Source organism: Triticum urartu, chromosome 4, assembly GCF_003073215.2.
Source record: "Triticum urartu cultivar G1812 chromosome 4, Tu2.1, whole genome shotgun sequence".
Lineage (NCBI taxonomy): Eukaryota > Viridiplantae > Streptophyta > Magnoliopsida > Poales > Poaceae > Triticum > Triticum urartu.
The window spans coordinates 489,937,281-489,954,629 of record NC_053025.1 but is presented as its reverse complement, the minus strand read 5'-3'; positions in this window follow the sequence as shown (position 1 = coordinate 489,954,629).

The window sequence follows — 17,349 nt, the reverse complement described above, 5'->3', positions numbered from 1 at the left end:
AAAAACTTCAATGATAAACCCAGCTGACAAGAGTCGGGCTACTTCCTCTCCAATGGCCTTCCGTCTCTCCTCATTAAAACGGCAAAGAAACTGTTTGACCGGCTTAAACTTTGGATCAACATTCCGAGTGTGCTCAGCGAGTTCTCTCAGTACACCTGGCATGTCTGAAGGCTTCCATGCAAAGATGTCCCGGTTCTCACGAATGAACTCGATGAGCGCGCTTTCCTATTTCGGATCCAGATTACCACTGATGCTGAACTGTTTGGATGAGTCGCCAGGGACAAAATCAACCATCTTGGTATCATCTGCCGACTTAAACTTTAACACCGGATCATGCTCTGTGGTTGGCTTTTTCAAAGACGTCATATCTGCCGGGTCAACATTTTCCTTGTAAAATTTCATCTCCTCCGTTGCACAAACTGACTCAGCATAAGCCGCATCCCCCTCTTCACACTCCAGAGCTATCCTACGGCTGCCATGCACCATAATGGTTCCTTTGTGACTCGGCATCTTAAGCTGCAGATACACGTAACACGGCCGCGCCATGAACTTGGCATAAGCCGGCCGTCCAAACAGAGCGTGATATGGGCTCTGGATCTTAACCACTTCAAAGGTCAATGTTTTTGACCTAGAGTCATGATCATCTCCAAAAAACTTCCAGAGCTATCTTACTGACTGGATATGCCGACTTACCAGGCACTACGCCATGGAAAACAGTGTTTGATGGCTTAAGATTTTTATCAGTCAACCCCATGCGACGGAAAGTTTCAAAATAAAGGATATTGATGCTGCTCCCTCCGTCCATGAGCACCTTGGTAAACTTATATCCTCCGACCTGTGGTGCAACCACCAAAGCCAAATGACCCAGATTATCAACCCGGGGTGGATGATCTTCCCGACTCCACACGATGGGCTGCTCAGACCAACGTAGATAGCGAGGAACTATCGGCTCAACAGCATTGACTAATCTCTTATGAAGCTTCTGGTCATGCTTACACAAGCTGGTGGTAAACACATGATATTGCCCACTATTCAACTGCTTCGGGTTGCTCTGGTAACCAGACTGTTGCTGTTGCTGACCCCCTTGATTATTTTGCTGGTTGTAACCACCTTGGTTGCTGTGATTACCTTGATTTCCTTGGAAACCAGAACCGCCACCGCCATAACCCGGACCATGAGAGCCGGGTCCAGAACGCCACCTGGCCCATGGCTGTCATGGAAAGATTTGAATTTATGTACTTTTTCATGATGTGACAATCCTTCCATAGATGCCCGGATGGTCTTTCCTTAGTACCATGTCGTGGGCAGGGCTGATTCAACATACGCTCCACATTGATATCGGACCCTTAGGCTTGTGGGGGCGGTTTACCCTTTCGACGCTGACCATTGTTCTATGCATTGGTGTTAGCCACAAAGTCAAAACTATTATCATCTTTGCGCTTACCGTTGCCTCCCGGGTTATACTACTGCCCCTTAGCATTGCTGCTCCTCTTCCCTTTCGCTGCTTTATCATCATTAGACTCGGGATCTTTGGTACAATCAGAGTCAGCATATTTAACCAGAGCCGCCATGAGTGTTCCCATGTCATTACAGTGGCGTTTGAGCCGCCCTAATTTCTGCTTCAAGGGCGTGAAACGATAGTTGTTCTCCAACATCAACACCGCTGAGTCGGCATTGATGCGATCCAACGAGTGTAAGATAGTTGAGGCCCGGCGGACCCAATGAGTTGTTGATTCACCTTCTTCCTGAACACAAGCGGCTAGATCCACAATCCACATGGGCTGCTTACACGTATTGAAGTTCTGGATAAACCGGGTTTTCAACTCGGCCCATGACCCGATGGAATTGGCAGGAAGCCCCTTCAACCAGGTGCGGGTCGTTCCTTCTAACATCAGGGGAAAATACTTAGCACATGCAGCCTCACTGACGTCCAGCAACACCATGGCCATCTCATAACTCTCGATCCATGCCTCAGGACTTAAATCAGCTGTATAGTTTGGCACTTTGCAAGGTCCTTTGAAATCTTTGGGCAGACGTTCATTACGTAGATCCGGCACTAAGCATGGCACGCCCAAGTTTCTAAAGGTTAAACCTGGCTCCACAGAAGTGGTCGAACAAACCGGAGTTGGTTGATGAGCCGCATACTGAGCCGCCAGCTCGGCCTCTCGACGAGCTCTACCTTGATCCACCACGTCCTGAGCGTTTGCACCACCGTCCGTCGGGTCATGCCCACGGGGCGGGTTATGGTTCTGCCCACTGCTTGATACAGCCGGCTCATCGAGATGCTTGCTGTAACTCCGGCTCAGATGAGGGGTAGAATGAACTCGATCACGGCTGTAAGAATAAGCCTGTTGTTGAACCAACGATGTCTGAAGAAGATCCCTAGCCCTCCGTGTCTCGACTGCCGCTGGCGATTCACCTTCAACCGGGATAGCTTCCAATCGAGATGCCGCAGCGATCATGTTATCCAAAGGGTTGGAGTAATGACCCGGTGGCATAGCCATGTGTTGTGGCGGGTTGTTGTTCTGACGAGGTGGATCCATCACGCGCGGTTGAACCGACGTACCCGTCCTAGGTGCTTCGACTCGATTTACCCCAGCCGGGTTGCTAGTTCCTGCTCCTGGTGTGTTAAAAAGATTTCTTGCTTCGTAGACCAACGGCAGACGGGTCTGATGCCTCCTCCTCATGACATCATTTGAAGCATTTTGATCCAACATGAGCCGGTAAGACTCTGATTGAATCTGTTGTGACTGGGCATCCAAAGCAGCCCTTTCTTCAGCCATCTTAGTGCTTTCTGCATTTAGCTCCTCCTTAGCCTGTGTTATCTCATCACACAAATCTTGTGATCGCCGCGTTATGTTGATCTTGATCCGCCAGGTTAACCACCGCTGTCAACAGCGTCGTCAATTTATCCAGCAAATCAGTTAAGGCCTGAGCCGACGGGCGCTCAGGGCCTCCTGCCCGGGCAGTCGCTGCCGCCCCTGACCCGGAAACCAGCTCCGCCGCAGTTGATGAGTGCTGCGCGGCCTGTGTACCGGCCATGAAAATTGCAACTCGGTTCGGCGGCTCACAGGGGTCCAGAATACTGTTGCCATCGGAATAGCCCCCAAGCCGACCCTCTTGCAGTTGATACAGTGACTCGGTCTCACTAGTGGATGTCTCGACATCAGAGTAAACGACAGTCTCATCACCAGATGCTGGTCTGTCCTCCGATTCTACTCCATGGGTAAATCCCACGAAGGCACGATTCATGGCAGGCCGAACCCGGGCGAGTCTTGCACGCTGAGCCATCTCGACGATGTCGGTGCAGATGTCCGGCTCAGGGCCTGGTTCCCCGATCTTGCCGATGAAGACGTGGATTCCACCGAAGGGGACCCGATACCCGTACTCAATTGAGCCGGCCTCGGGGCCCTAGCCTGCATCGTCGATGTAGAGCTTGCCGTGGCGACTCTTGGTCATTCGGCCCACGGCGTATCCCTTGATCCCTTTGAAGATGCCCTTTAAGAACTCTAAACCATCGTGCGATAGCCCCACGGTGGGCGCCAACTGTCATGGAATTGTCACGGCAGATGTCCTAGTGTGAGTACTTAGTCGTGGAGCCATCGCGTTGAGGTTAGATTAAAGGGGTTAATCAGGACAAAGGACACGGAGAGTTTATACTGCTTCAGCCCCTTACGATGAAGCCTAGTCCAGTTTGTAGTTGGTATTGCTAGGGTTTCAATGAGCCAGGAGCGAATACGCTTGACCCGGCTCTCGATCTGTTGTTTCTTGTCCTAAGCTGCCACTAGGTCGTCCCCTTATATACACGGGTTGACGCCCTATGGCCCTCAGAGTCCCGGCCGGCTTATACAATGTATCCAGCTTGGTGACCTTTACATATGCCTTACAATACAAGTTTACATACATGGCGGTTTATACTCATGGGCCTTAAGCCGCCTTTGGGTTCGGGCCCTCTACTAAGCCTATCTATGAATCGCCATGTGACCTTGGGCTTCATTGTGATGAATCTTCATAGGGTTGACCCGGCTCCTCCTGGGCAGGTCATACCTAATAGTTATATCCCCAACAGGACGCGGAACCATTCTGGAGGGATGGCTCGATGGACCATGCAAGTTACACACAGCACCGGATATTATATCAACCCACAGCCTTAGAGCATGTTGGATACTCTGGCAGGTGGCCAAGAGCGGCGAGGATATCCTCACCAAAAATAACCCGGAGCAATATCCCCCAGAAGAAGACGACCTCAGAGTACTAATGGTCTTTGAGACTTTCGCTTCAAACAATAAGCATAAAAGGGCACTCCGCAACCTTGCCGAAGTCTGCCAAATCACAGCAACAAACCCTTGGAACGACACGGCCATAACTTTCAATGTCGATGATGAACCAAAATTCAGAAAAATCCGGGCACCAGCCTCCTTGGTCCTCAGTCCGATCGTGGACGGCTTTTGGCTCACCAAGGTTCTCATGGACGGCGGCAGCGGACTAAACTTCATTTACAAGGATACACTCAGTAAAATGGAAATAGACAGGAGCCGCATCAAGCAAAGTAGCACGACCTTTCGGGCAATTATTCCTAGTTGGGAGGCGCGATGCGCGGGAAAAATCACACTTGACGTGGTATTCAGCACACCGGAGAACTATCGAACAGAAGAACTAACCTTCCAAGTGGCCCCTTTCAACAACGGATATCACGCCCTATTGGGGCGAGATGCATTTACACGCTTCCAGGCTATACCTCACTATGGGTATATGAACCTCAAGATGCCTGGGCCCAACGGCATAATCACTCTCGCTAGTGATCCGGACATAGCACTCCGCGCCGAAAATTGTTGGGGAACGTAGTAATTTCAAAAAAATTCCTACGCACACGCAAGATCATGGTGATGCATAGCAACGAGAGGGGAGAGTGTTGTCTACGTACCCTCGTAGACCGTTCGCGGAAGCGTTATATCAATGTGGTTGATGTAGTCGTACGTCTTCACGTCCGATCGATCCAAGTACCGAAAGCACGGCACCTCCGAGTTCTGGACACGTTCAGCTTGGTGACGTCCTCACCTTCTCGATCCAGCAAGAGGGGCGAAGTAGTAGATGAGTTCCGGCAGCACGACGGTGTGGTGACGGTGTTGGTGAAGAACAATCTCCGCAGGGCTTCGCCTAAGCACTACGAAAACTATGACGGAGGATAAACTAGAGGGGACGGGGTTGCCGGCACACGGCTTGGTGTTTCTTGATGTGTGTTTGGTGCTAGCCCTACCCCTCTATTTATATGTTGAGCCCTGGGGTCGAAACTTGGAGTAAAAGCCTCCTCAAAGTCGGTTTCACCCGAAAGGCAAGAGTCCTTCTCGGACTCCAGGGCTAGACGCCAGGGTTCCCGGCGTCTACCCCCTAGACGCCAGGGTTCCTGGCGTCTAGCCTCTGGTCTCCGCAAAACTTCCTTTTGCACTTTCCAAAAGCCTCCTGGGCTTTCCCCTTTGGCCCAGATAAAGTGTTCTCGCGCCCAAACATTTCGGGAAACATTCGGAACCCCTTCCGGTGAATTCCGGAACCCTTCCGGAGATCAAACACTACTATCCACATATCAATCTTTACTTACGGACCATTCCGGAGTTCCTCGTCATATCTGTGATCTCATCCAAAACTCCGAACAACATTCGGTCACCAACATACATAACTCACATAGTACTATATCGTCAACGAACGTTAAGTGTGCGGACCCTACGGGTTCGAGAACTATGTAGACATGACCGAGACACCTCTCTGGTCAATAACCAATAGCGGGACCTGGATGCCCATATTGTCTCCTACATATTCTACGAAGATCTTTATCGGTCAGACTGCATAACAACATACGTTGTTCCCTTTGTCATCGGTATGTTACTTGCCCGAGATTCGATCGTCGGTATCTCAATACCTAGTTCAATCTCGTTACCGGCAAGTCTCTTTACTCGTTCCGTAATACATCATCCCGCAACTAACTCATTTGTTGCAATGCTTGCAAGGCTTATAGTGATGTGCATTACCGAGTGGGCCCAGAGATACCTCTCCGACAATCGGAGTGACAAATCATAATCTCGAAATACGCCAACCCAACAACTACCTTTGGAGACACCTGTAGAGCACCTTTATAATCACCCAGTTAGGTTGTGACGTTTGGTGGCACACAAAGTGTTCCTCCGGTAAACGGGAGTTGCATAATCTCATAGTCATAGGAACATGTATAAGTCAAGAAGAAAGCAATAGCAACAAAACTAAACGACCAAGTGCTAAGCTAACGGAATGGGTCAAGTCAATCACATCATTCTCCTAATGATGTGATCCCGGTAATCAAATGACAACTCATGTCTATGGTTAGGAAACTTAACCATCTTTGATCAACGAGCTAGTCAAGTAGAGGAATACTAGTGACACTCTGTTTGTCTATGTATTCACACATGCATTATGTTTCCAGTTAATACAATTCTAGCATGAATAATAAACATTTATCATGAAATAAGGAAATAAATAATAACTTTATTATTGCCTCTAGGGCATATTTCCTTCAAAAACAAAACCGCATCCCTGGCACTTGAGGCATTATCTGAAGCCCTCGCGGCCGAAGAATTAACCGCATTACGCTGCATGGTGGATAGGGACGACGTAATATTGGACAAATGACCCAAATCCACCTCCTTCAAACCAGCAGAGGAAATAGTCAAATTCCAAGTCCATCCAATGGACCCTAAGAAGACAGCATCTATCGGGAAACAACTAGACCCAACGGTCGACACCGCGCTACAAGAATTTCTGCGCGAGAACTGGGATATGTTCGCCTGGCACCCTTCTGATATGCCAGGAATCCCATGCAGATCGGCCGAACATAGCCTCAACATATTGAAGGGATACAAACCGGTCAAACAAACATTGCGACGCTTTTCCGAACCCAAACGTCAAGCTATGGGGGAGGAGCTAGCCAAGCTAATCGAGGCCGGATTCATTAGAGAAATAAAACACCCGGACTGGCTAGCAAACTTGGTGATGGTGCCAAAGAAGGATAAATCCTGGCGCCTGTGCATCAATTTCAAAGACCTCAATAAGGCCTGCCCTAAGGACCCCTTCCCCCTCCCCCGCATAGACCAGATTATCGATGCCACCGCAGGACACGACTCACTATGCTTCCTCGACACATATTCCGGATACCATAAAATCAAAATGAAGGAGTCCGATCATGCCGCAACGGCATTCATTACCCCATACGGGCCATTCTGCTTCAACACCATGCCCTTTGGGCTCAAAAACGTCGGGTCCACCTACCAACGCATGATTCAAACATGCCTGGAGAAACAGACCGGCAAGACAATAGAAGCATACGTGGACGACATCGTCATTAAAACTAGGCACGTTGACTCACTAATAGACGATTTACGTCTCACATTCGACAACCTCCGTGCATATGACATCAAGCTCCATCCGGAAAAGCTGTTGGGCTTCATCTTTTCCAACAGAGGAATTGAAGCAAATCTAGCCAAAATCCGAGCCTTGTCACAATTGGCCACACCAACGGACCTTAAACAGGTCCAAAAGCTCGCAGGATGCGTGGCAGCTTTAAGCCGCTTTATCTCTAGATTGGGAGAAAAGGCATTGCCATTGTATCGCCTCCTCCGGTGCACCGATTACTTCGAGTGGACGGATGTGGCAACATATGGATTGGAAGAAGTAAAAACCCTTCTTGCGAGCAACCCAATCCTGGCCGCACCGAACGTCGGCGAACCCATGTTATTATACATATCGGCAACACACCAGGTGGTGAGCGTTGTGCTCGTCGTGGAGCGAGAGCACGATGGACATAAATTCCCACTTCGGAAGTCGATATATTACGTATCGACCGCCCTCACACCATGCAAATCCCGGTACCCTCATTATCAAAAGATAGCATACGCGGTCTTCATGGCATCCCGGAAGCTAGGACACTACTTCCAAGAATGTTCTATCATGGTGGCTTCCGAAGTACCACTCAATGATACAATAAACAACCGTGATGCTACGGGCCGGATAGCCAAATGGGCCATTGAGCTCCTTCCATTCGACATAACATACAAAACGCGTCAAGCCATCAAATCCCAAGTACTGGCGGACTTCCTCGCCGAATGGACAGAGGCCGAACTCCCTAAAGAGTATGGCACATATTCCAACTGGGTTATGTATTTCGATGGCTCCAAAATGCTGGCAGGATTAGGAGCAGGCGTCATTTTAACGTCCCCCACTAGAGACGTAGTCCAGTACATGCTCCAAATATTATACACAGACTCCAATAACGCAGCTGAATACGAGGCCTTATTACATGGTCTCTGGATGGCTGCCTCCATGGGCATACAACGCCTGGAAGTGCGCGGGGACTCAAACCTTGCAATTTCTCAAATAAATGGAGATTTTGATGCCAAATATCCGAAGATGGTAGCTTATCGCAATGCCGTCCTAAAAATGTCAGCTCGGTTCGAGGGGCTCGAGTTTCATCACGTGGCTCGAGAAAGTAATCAAGCGGCGGACGTCCTCGCTCGCATTGGCGCCAAACGCGACCCCGTCCCACCTAATATCTTTCTGGAAAGGCTTTTTAAGCCGTCCGTGGTGTGGCAAGGGGAGAGCAGAAACACCAGTCCGGATCCGAACACAACCCCAGCCTCCGAACACAACAATATCATTGGGGGCTCAGCCACCGAAATAACACCGTCGGCCCATCTAATCATGGCAGTCATGGCCCCATGGACCGAACCCTTCTTGGCCTACCTTAATAGGAGAGAACTCCCGGAGGATCAGAATGAGGTTCGCCGCATTGTTCGGCGCTCGAAGGCCTACAAGGTTCATGAAGGAGAGCTCTACAAGAAAAGTGCTACCGGAGTTCTTCAAAGATGTATCTCTAAGGAAGAGGGGCGACAGCTCTTGGCAGAAATTCATGCTGGACTCGGCGGTTACCATGCTGCAGCTCGGGCCCTTGTTAGCAAGGCCTTCCGTACAGGTTTTTACTGGCCGACGGCCCGAGCAGATGCACGGGACCTTGTCCAACGTTGCATCGGATGCCAGCTATTCGCCAACCAAAACCATATGCCCCCACCGCTCTACAAATGATCCCCATCACTTGGCCTTTCGCGGTCTGGGTGCTCGATATGGTCGGATCCCTTAAAGGAGAAATCCATAAGAGAAAGTATCTGCTGGTCATGGTGGATAAATTCACTAAGTGGATAGAGGCCAAACCAGCCAAACGGCCGAGGCAGGGCCAGTGATAGACTTCATATCCGCGCGTGGTGCACCGTTATGGTGTTCCACACAGCATCATCACCGATAACGGCTCCAATTTCACAGCCGATGAGGTGAAAACTTGGTGTGCTAATTTGGGCATTAAGCTTGATTACGCCTCTGTCTATCACCTGCAAACAAACGGTCAAGTCGAACAGGCCAATGGTCTTATTATGAGTGGCATCAAACCTAGACTAGTGCGGTCTTTGAAAGAATCAGACAAGCACTGGGTTGAGGAGCTTGACTCCGTAATTTGGGGGCTGCGGACCACGCCCAACCACACTACTAGATATATGTCGGCGTTCTGGCAACGGGGGTCCCCAGACTTGCCTTCCTGCGGCCCACGGCGTGGCTCTGCAAGCGGGCCCGTACGGCCCATCTTCACCAACAAGCATTCAAGACCCTCGCGAGGGGCCAAGCCTCGCGAGGCGGACGACACAAGACCTCCTCTGGAGTGGCCTCACCAGGTTGGCTCATGAGGGGTGGAGAGATCAAGGCAAGACAAACCTCGCGAGGTTCTAGTGACGTGAGCCATGACGACCAAGGCCAGGCGGGCACTAGCGCGTAGTGTCCTTGTTTCCACTTCAGTGCTACGGAGGCAAGCGCAGACGAAGAGTACCGAGGCATCAAGCAAAGGTTTCCATATTGGTGCAACGAGACCAAGACCAGCAGGACGGCAGGACGGAGGTCATCGTGGAGCCCAAGACGGCGTCACCACCAGAGCCTTTGGCAGGCGAAGACCACTTTTGTCAGGATAAGCTGTACTAGCTGTCCCCTTTCAAATTGGTTGTTGTTGGCTCCCTTCCCGCTCAATATTTGGGGAGAGGACCAGGGCCTCTATAAATAGGACTACCACCACCATAGCTAGAGGGGAGAGGGATCGATCCAAACAACTACAAGTTCACCAAGCACAAGAACACCTCTCCTCGGGAGGCTGTTCTTCCCCTTGTACTATTCATCCTCAGCCCAAGAGGCAATCCACCACCACCACACTGGAGTAGGGTATTACACCACAACGGTGGCCCGAACCATTATAAATCTTGTGTCTTGTGTGTTTCGAGTTCGTGTGCCTAGCCTAGAAATCGCGAAGTGTGTGAGGGCGTGATCGGTGAGGGAGAGATCTTCGCGCGCACCCTAGTGTTCGAACCTTAAGGGTTTGACGGAACCCGAAATTCGACAATATACACCTTTCTTCATGGTGTACGGCGCAGAGGCTGTGTTGCCCTGCAATATTATTCATGACTCACCTCGAGTGTGCATGTACGAAGAGAGAGAGGCCGAGCTTGATCGGTAGGACAGCCTAGATGCCCTGGAGGAGGAGCGCGATGTTGCAAAAGCCCGTTCCGCATTTTATCAACAACATACCCATAGATACCAAAGCAGAGAAGTACGGGCCAAGACTTATAATGTTGGCGAACTCATCCTACGCTTGCCGGAGAAGAAAAAGGACAAACTCAAGCCCAAGTGGGAGGGTCCCTTCATAATTGATGAGGTTCTCACGGGAGGAGCGTACTGCTTGCATGCTGCATCAAACAATCGCCTAGAGCCGAACCCCTGGAACGCGGCCAGAATCCAAAGATTCTATGCCTAGCGCCAAACTATTTGTTTGTCTCCTTCTCCTTGTTATTTCCCTTGTTTTTTCCTCTCTTTTCGTTTTTCCTTTTTCTAAAAACTTAAAATCTTTCGCACGGCTAAACTGTGCACCTGTGATGTACACATCCTTGAGCATGTGCATCCACTATACCTCGGGGCTTCCTGGACAGAAGCTTATTTTTATTTTCTGAGCATCAAGCTCATCATATATGCATTTTTCCAATATGTACCTTTTCTTTGCCATTATATGCATCGATATGACTTAAGTTTTGGCCAAGCCGGGTTGTCTGGCTCCTGTGCATATGCCCTACGTTCCCATTAGTTTGGCTAGGGAATAAAAGGAGCACCTTTGCGATTGTTACTCCGGGTCATCCAGATGTGTACCTCAGACTGGGTGAAGCCAAAAGCTAGCGTTCTTAAGAGAATATTCGGTCGGCGGACTAAAGATGCTTTATATTCCTTCCATTATGAACCCCCAGATGATTACCTATACTGTGATGTTACCACTCACAGTTCGGATATGCATTTTAACACATGCACACCCAGGGAAAGGAACCCCTAATGGAACTATTCTCTCTGGAAGATGTTTCTTACAATCATGATGTAATATAACACAACTAGTTAGATACACATTGTCTGTTCAAGCAACTATGACCCCTACGCCTGGTTTCCACGCATACCCCGGTCTATTTTACCGCTCCGGTATTCGGAAACACTTTGCACCTTCGGGTCCATAGGTCGAAGCGAAAAGGTATGCCATGACAATTGTTTTTACAATTCAGCTAGAGTCACATATGTCAAGGAAAGTACATAGCTACTAGGACTCAAAAAATCCCTCCTCTATGTTGTCCAGCAGGCGGTCTAACTTACAATCCTGCTGGGAATACTTGGCGGCTACTTCTACTTGGTTATATACTAAATTAAAGGGAACTTCTTTTCCATCTGACCCTAGAAGTTCAACCCGAGCCATATGATTCGGATCAAGCTTGGTATACTGTGTAAACACCATGGCCCAGGCTTCCGCGCACCTTCCCGACAGGTTGATATCTTCCATAGTTGAAAGCGTCGTCGCGTTCCCTTGAATAGCTGTATAAGCTCCTCCATCTTTCCCGGAGGGGAGGCGTATGGCCATAGGGCCTTGGCAACACTTCGCATCGCCTGCCGAGCTTGCTCGTGCACCTGCGACAACTCTTGTAGCAGATCGCTCGAAGATCCGTACATCTCCTCCTCGGGACGACCGGTCAGCATACCTATAGACATAACTCTATCAGTACCTTCTATCTCCGAATTATGCAAAAGTAAGTTCGACCACATACTGAATATGCCGCCTCGCGGCCTTTTATTCTCCTTTACGGAGTCCGCCAGCTGGGCCCGTACATCTTTCAGTTCCTCGCCTTGTTGGGTATTCGAATCCTGGAGCTTGTTTTTCTCCATCATGACTTTTGTTAGCACATGCTCGCCCGTGGCTAGCAGTTTTTTGGCTTCTCGTTCTCCGCTTTGAGCGGATTTCAGTTGCTATTGCAGTTGATCTAATGATCCTGTTAAGAGGTGAGCAACCGTGTGAGCATTATTGGTATACCATCATGTTTACTCGATGGAGGGAAACATTACCAGGAGAGGCCTTCTTGGATTTCTCCAATTCGGCATTGGCAGCAGTAAGCTGGGTCCGACACTTTTCTAGCTCCTGAGATAGCAGGCTGTTCTTCTCCGTAAGCACCTGGTTATACAACGATCCTTAAATTAGTTGTATCAACTGCTTTAAGTCTCGGGGGCTACTGGTGTATGATTATTAAGTCAACACATACCCGCATATCTTTCAGATGCTGGTCCGTGACCATCCCGAGCAGCTCGGATGTACGCATCGGCCGAGCTGAAGGCGTCAAATGCCTCCTTCGAAAAGCCGGGGTCGTGAAGCGCGGCCCTCCAACGACGATGATTCATGGCGCTCTCCACCTCAGAATTCGTGACGGACATGTCGTCCGAACCCTCTGTGGCAGGACAGTTCGGTGCCGCTCCCGTGTCAGCCCCCGTTCTCAAGGCAGGGTCCGAAACCTGACTAGTGGATGCGCGCCCGGCCGGATCCCCGGACGCAATCCGGTGGATACTTCTCCTGATAGAATACGGCGAGTGGCGTCACGATTTGATGTGGCGATCAAAGGATGTATTCCTCAAAGGAAAGCCCTACCTCTTTGACGAGGGTTCTGCCGTATTACCATTTTCCTTCCTCTTTGAAGATGTGCTCGGCGCGGGCACTGCTCTCCTCGGAGACGCTTCTGGCGCATGTTGCGATGTCGAGTGTCTCCCCTTTGGAACACGAAATAGTGTGGTGGGTGAGGCATAGCAAGGAAACACTTTCAAAGAAAGTGCCTTTTAAATCACTTACATGCGAAGCAGGAAGGAGGCTGGGATAATCGGCGATGATGGGTACTTCCGTACCATCATAGCTCGTTTGATAGAATATTCCATCCTCAAGTTCCACAAATATGTCCGAATCTTCTTCATTTCCGGGGTCAAGATCCCGGTTGTGACCCTCCGGCTGAGGGGCGGGGTTATGGATCCACTCGACAGCTTTTCGCCATTCCTGTTATGAGTGAATTGGATACTGTCCGTCAAAAATAATTCAGGGAGAGGAGTAAAATGGTGGGGTTAGAAGCTTACCCAGCTAGGAGGATTATACATGGAAAATCCGTCTCGACATTGGAGACGGGAGAACTCCTCCTTCTCCCCTTTATACAGTTCGACCAATATTTTGGCCAGAGCGGCGGGGGTCTTTGGGCCCTTCCGACCGTAGCGTGAGGCGTCGTCTTCCCCATTATAGTGCCACATGGGAAGCCCTCTGTATTGGAGTGGTTGGACCCCCCCCCCCGCACTATGGAGATCACCATTACCTAGACTATTGACAATCCGGACTGGGCGAGCATCTTAATATTGCCCAGCAGTTGACTGACCTCTGCGCTATCCTCTTCCTCGAGGCTCCGAGGATGCCAGCTATGGCGTTTCTTCAAAGGAGCACTTGAAAATTCGGGGAGGCCCATTCGGACTTGGTCAGGAAGAGCGATGTCGTCAATATAAAACCATTCGGAAGGCCACTCTTCGGAAGCCTTCTTCGGCGTGCCGGACAGGTATCTGGTTCCGGCGATACGCCACACTCCGGCTCCCCCACTTCGAATATTGATCCTCCTTGATTATGAGGGACAAGGCAGAACAGTCTTCTCCATAAATCGAAATGGGCCTCGCAGCCCAGGAATAGCTCGCATAGAGCGACATAACCCGCAATATGCAGGATGGAGGCGGGAGTGAGACTGTGCAGTTGGAGGCCGTAATACTCCAGCAGTCCTCGGAGGAAGGGATGGATTGGAAATCTGACACCTCTTAACAAAAGAAGGGGATGAAGCATACTCGTTCCCCCATGGACGAATTGGGGAAGTTCTCCGCTTGAGCCCCGCCATTGAAGGACGTCATCCCTGCTCGTACAGGGGCTAAATCCATGGGAGGAAGAAAGCCCTATTTTTGCAGCTTCACCAGATGACTATGAGATACAGAACATCTCTCCCAATCACCCTTTTCAGAGTTGTGGGGACGAGGGGAAGAGCTGGGAGCGCTAGCCATGTTGGGGGTGGTTTGCTCCGCAAGCTCTGAGGATTTTTTCCGTGGGATTTGGAATGGATCTGAGATCTATTCTCTTTAAATAGGCACCTTTCTGGTACGGTCAGGTGGTATATGTAAAAATACCCCGACCTCTTGTATTCACTCGACACGTGGAAGCTGAAGTCAGGAAGCGCGGAAGCCGAGGGTACGACATTAAATGGAAAGCTCGAATACATCACTTTGAAGTCATCGGAGGAGGAACCCGCCTTGCAATGCGAAGACTATCTGCACGCCGGACACCTCGTCATTGAAGTCTGGTTCGGGGCGCTACTGAGGGAGTCCTGGACTAAGGGGTCCTCGGGTGTCCGACCTATTGGACATGGGCCGGACTGATGGGCCGTGAAGATACGAAGACCGAAGACTCTACCCGTGTCCATGGGACTCTCTTTGGCGTGGAAGGCAAGCTTGGCGATCAAATATTAAGATTCCTTTCTCTGTAACCGACCTTATGTAACCCTAGATCCCTCCCGTGTCTATATAAACCGGAGGGCTAGGTCCGTAGACTCCTCTCTAATAATATGTCAGACAGGCTAAACTGTTGGAAATATGCCCTAGAGGCAATAATAAATGTATATTATTATATTTCCTTGTTCATGATAATCGTTTATTATCCATGCTAGTAATTGTATTGATAGGAAACTCAGATACATGTGTGATACATAGACAACACATGTCCCTAGTAAGCCTCTAGTTGACTAGCTCGTTGATCAATAGATGGTTACGGTTTCCTGACATGGACATTGGATGTCATTGATAACGGGATCACATCATTAGGAGAATGATGTGATGGACAAGACCCAATCCTAAGCAAGAAGTATGTGTTTGCTAAAGCTTTTCTAATGTCAAGTATCATTTCCTTAGACCATGAGATTGTGACTCCCGGATACCGTAGGAGTGCTTTGGGTGTGCCAAACGTCACAACGTAACTGGGTGGCTATAAAGGTACACTATAGGTATCTCCGAAAGTGTTGTTGGGTTGGCACGAATCGAGACTGGGATTTGTCACTCCGTGTAGGAGAGGTATCTCTGGGCCCACTCGGTAGGACATCATCATAATGTGCACAATGTGATCAAGGAGTTGATCACGGGATGATGTGTTACGGAACGAGTAAAGAGACTTGCCGGTAACGAGATTGAACAAGGTATCGGGATACCGACGATCGAATCTCGGGCAAGTGTCGTACCGATAGACAAAGGGAATTGTATACGGGATTGATTAAGTCCTTGACATCGTGGTTCATCCGATGAGATCATCGTGGAACATGTGGGAGCCAACATGGGTATCCAGATCCCGCTGTTGGTTATTGACCGGAGAGTCATCTCGGTCATGTCTGCATGTCTCCCGAACCCGTAGGGTCTACACACTTAAGGTTCGGTGACGCTAGGGTATAGAGATATTAGTATGCGGTAACCCGAAAGTTGTTCGGAGTCCCGGATGAGATCCCGGACGTCACGAGGAGTTCCGGAATGGTCCGGAGGTAAAGAATTATATATAGGAAGTGCTATTTCGGCTATCGGGACAAGTTTCGGGGTCACCGGTATTGTACCGGGACCATCGGAAGGGTCCCGGGGGTCCACCGGGTGGGGCCACCTGCCCCGGGGGGCCACATGGGCTGTAGGGGGTGCGCCTTGGCCTATATGGGCCAAGGGCACCAGCCCCAAGAGGCCCATGTGCCAAGAGAAGAGGGAAAGGAAGAGTCCTAAAGGGGGAAGGCACCTCCGAGGTGCCTTGGGGAGGAGGGACTCCTTCCCTGGCCGCACCCTTCCTTGGAGGAAGGGCCAAGGCTGCGCCTCCCCCTCTCCCTTGGCCCTATATATAGTGGGGGGAAGGGAGGGCAACCAAAAAAAACCTAAGTCCTGGCGCCTCCCTCTCCCTCCCATGACACATCTCCCTCCTCTCGCAGCGCTTGGTGAAGCCCTGTTGGAATCCCGCTACTTCCACCACCACGCCGTCATGCTGTTGGATCTCCATCAACCTCTCCTTCCCCCTTGCTGGATCAAGAAGGAGGAGACGTCGCTGCTCCGTACGTGTGTTGAACGTGGAGGTGCCGTCCGTTCGGTGCTAGGATCATCGGTGATTTGGATCACGACGAGTACGACTCCATCAACCCCGTTCTCTTGAACGCTTCAGCGCGCGATCTACAAGGGTATGTAGATCCACTCCTCCCTCGTTGCTAGATGACTCCATAGATTGATCTTGGTGACACGTAGGAAAATTTTGAATTATTGCTACGTTCCCCAACAGTGGCATCATGAGCTAGGTCTATGCGTAGTTTCTATGCACGAGTAGAACACAAAGTAGTTGTGGGCGTTGATTTTGTTCAATATGCTTGCCGTTTCTAGTCTTATCTTGATTCGGCGGCATCGTGGGATGAAGCGGCCCGGACCGACCTTACACGTACTCTTACGTGAGACTGGTTCCACCGACTGAGATGCACTAGTTGCATAAGGTGGCTAGCGGGTGTCTGTCTCTCCCACTTTAGTCGGATCGGATTCGATGAAAAGGGTCCTTATGAAGGGTAAATAGCAATTGGCATATCACGTTGTGGTTTTTGCGTAGGTAAGAAACGTTCTTGCTAGAAACCCATAGCAGCCACGTAAAACATGCAAACAACAATTAGAGGACGTCTAACTTGTTTTTGCAGGGTATGCTATGTGATGTGATATGGCCAAAGGATGTGATGAATGATATATGTGATGTATGAGATGATCATGTTCTTGTAATAGGAATCACGACTTGCATGTCGATGAGTATGACAACCGGCAGGAGCCATAGGAGTTGTCTTTATTTATTATATGACCTACGTGTCATTGAACAACGCCATGTAATTACTTTAC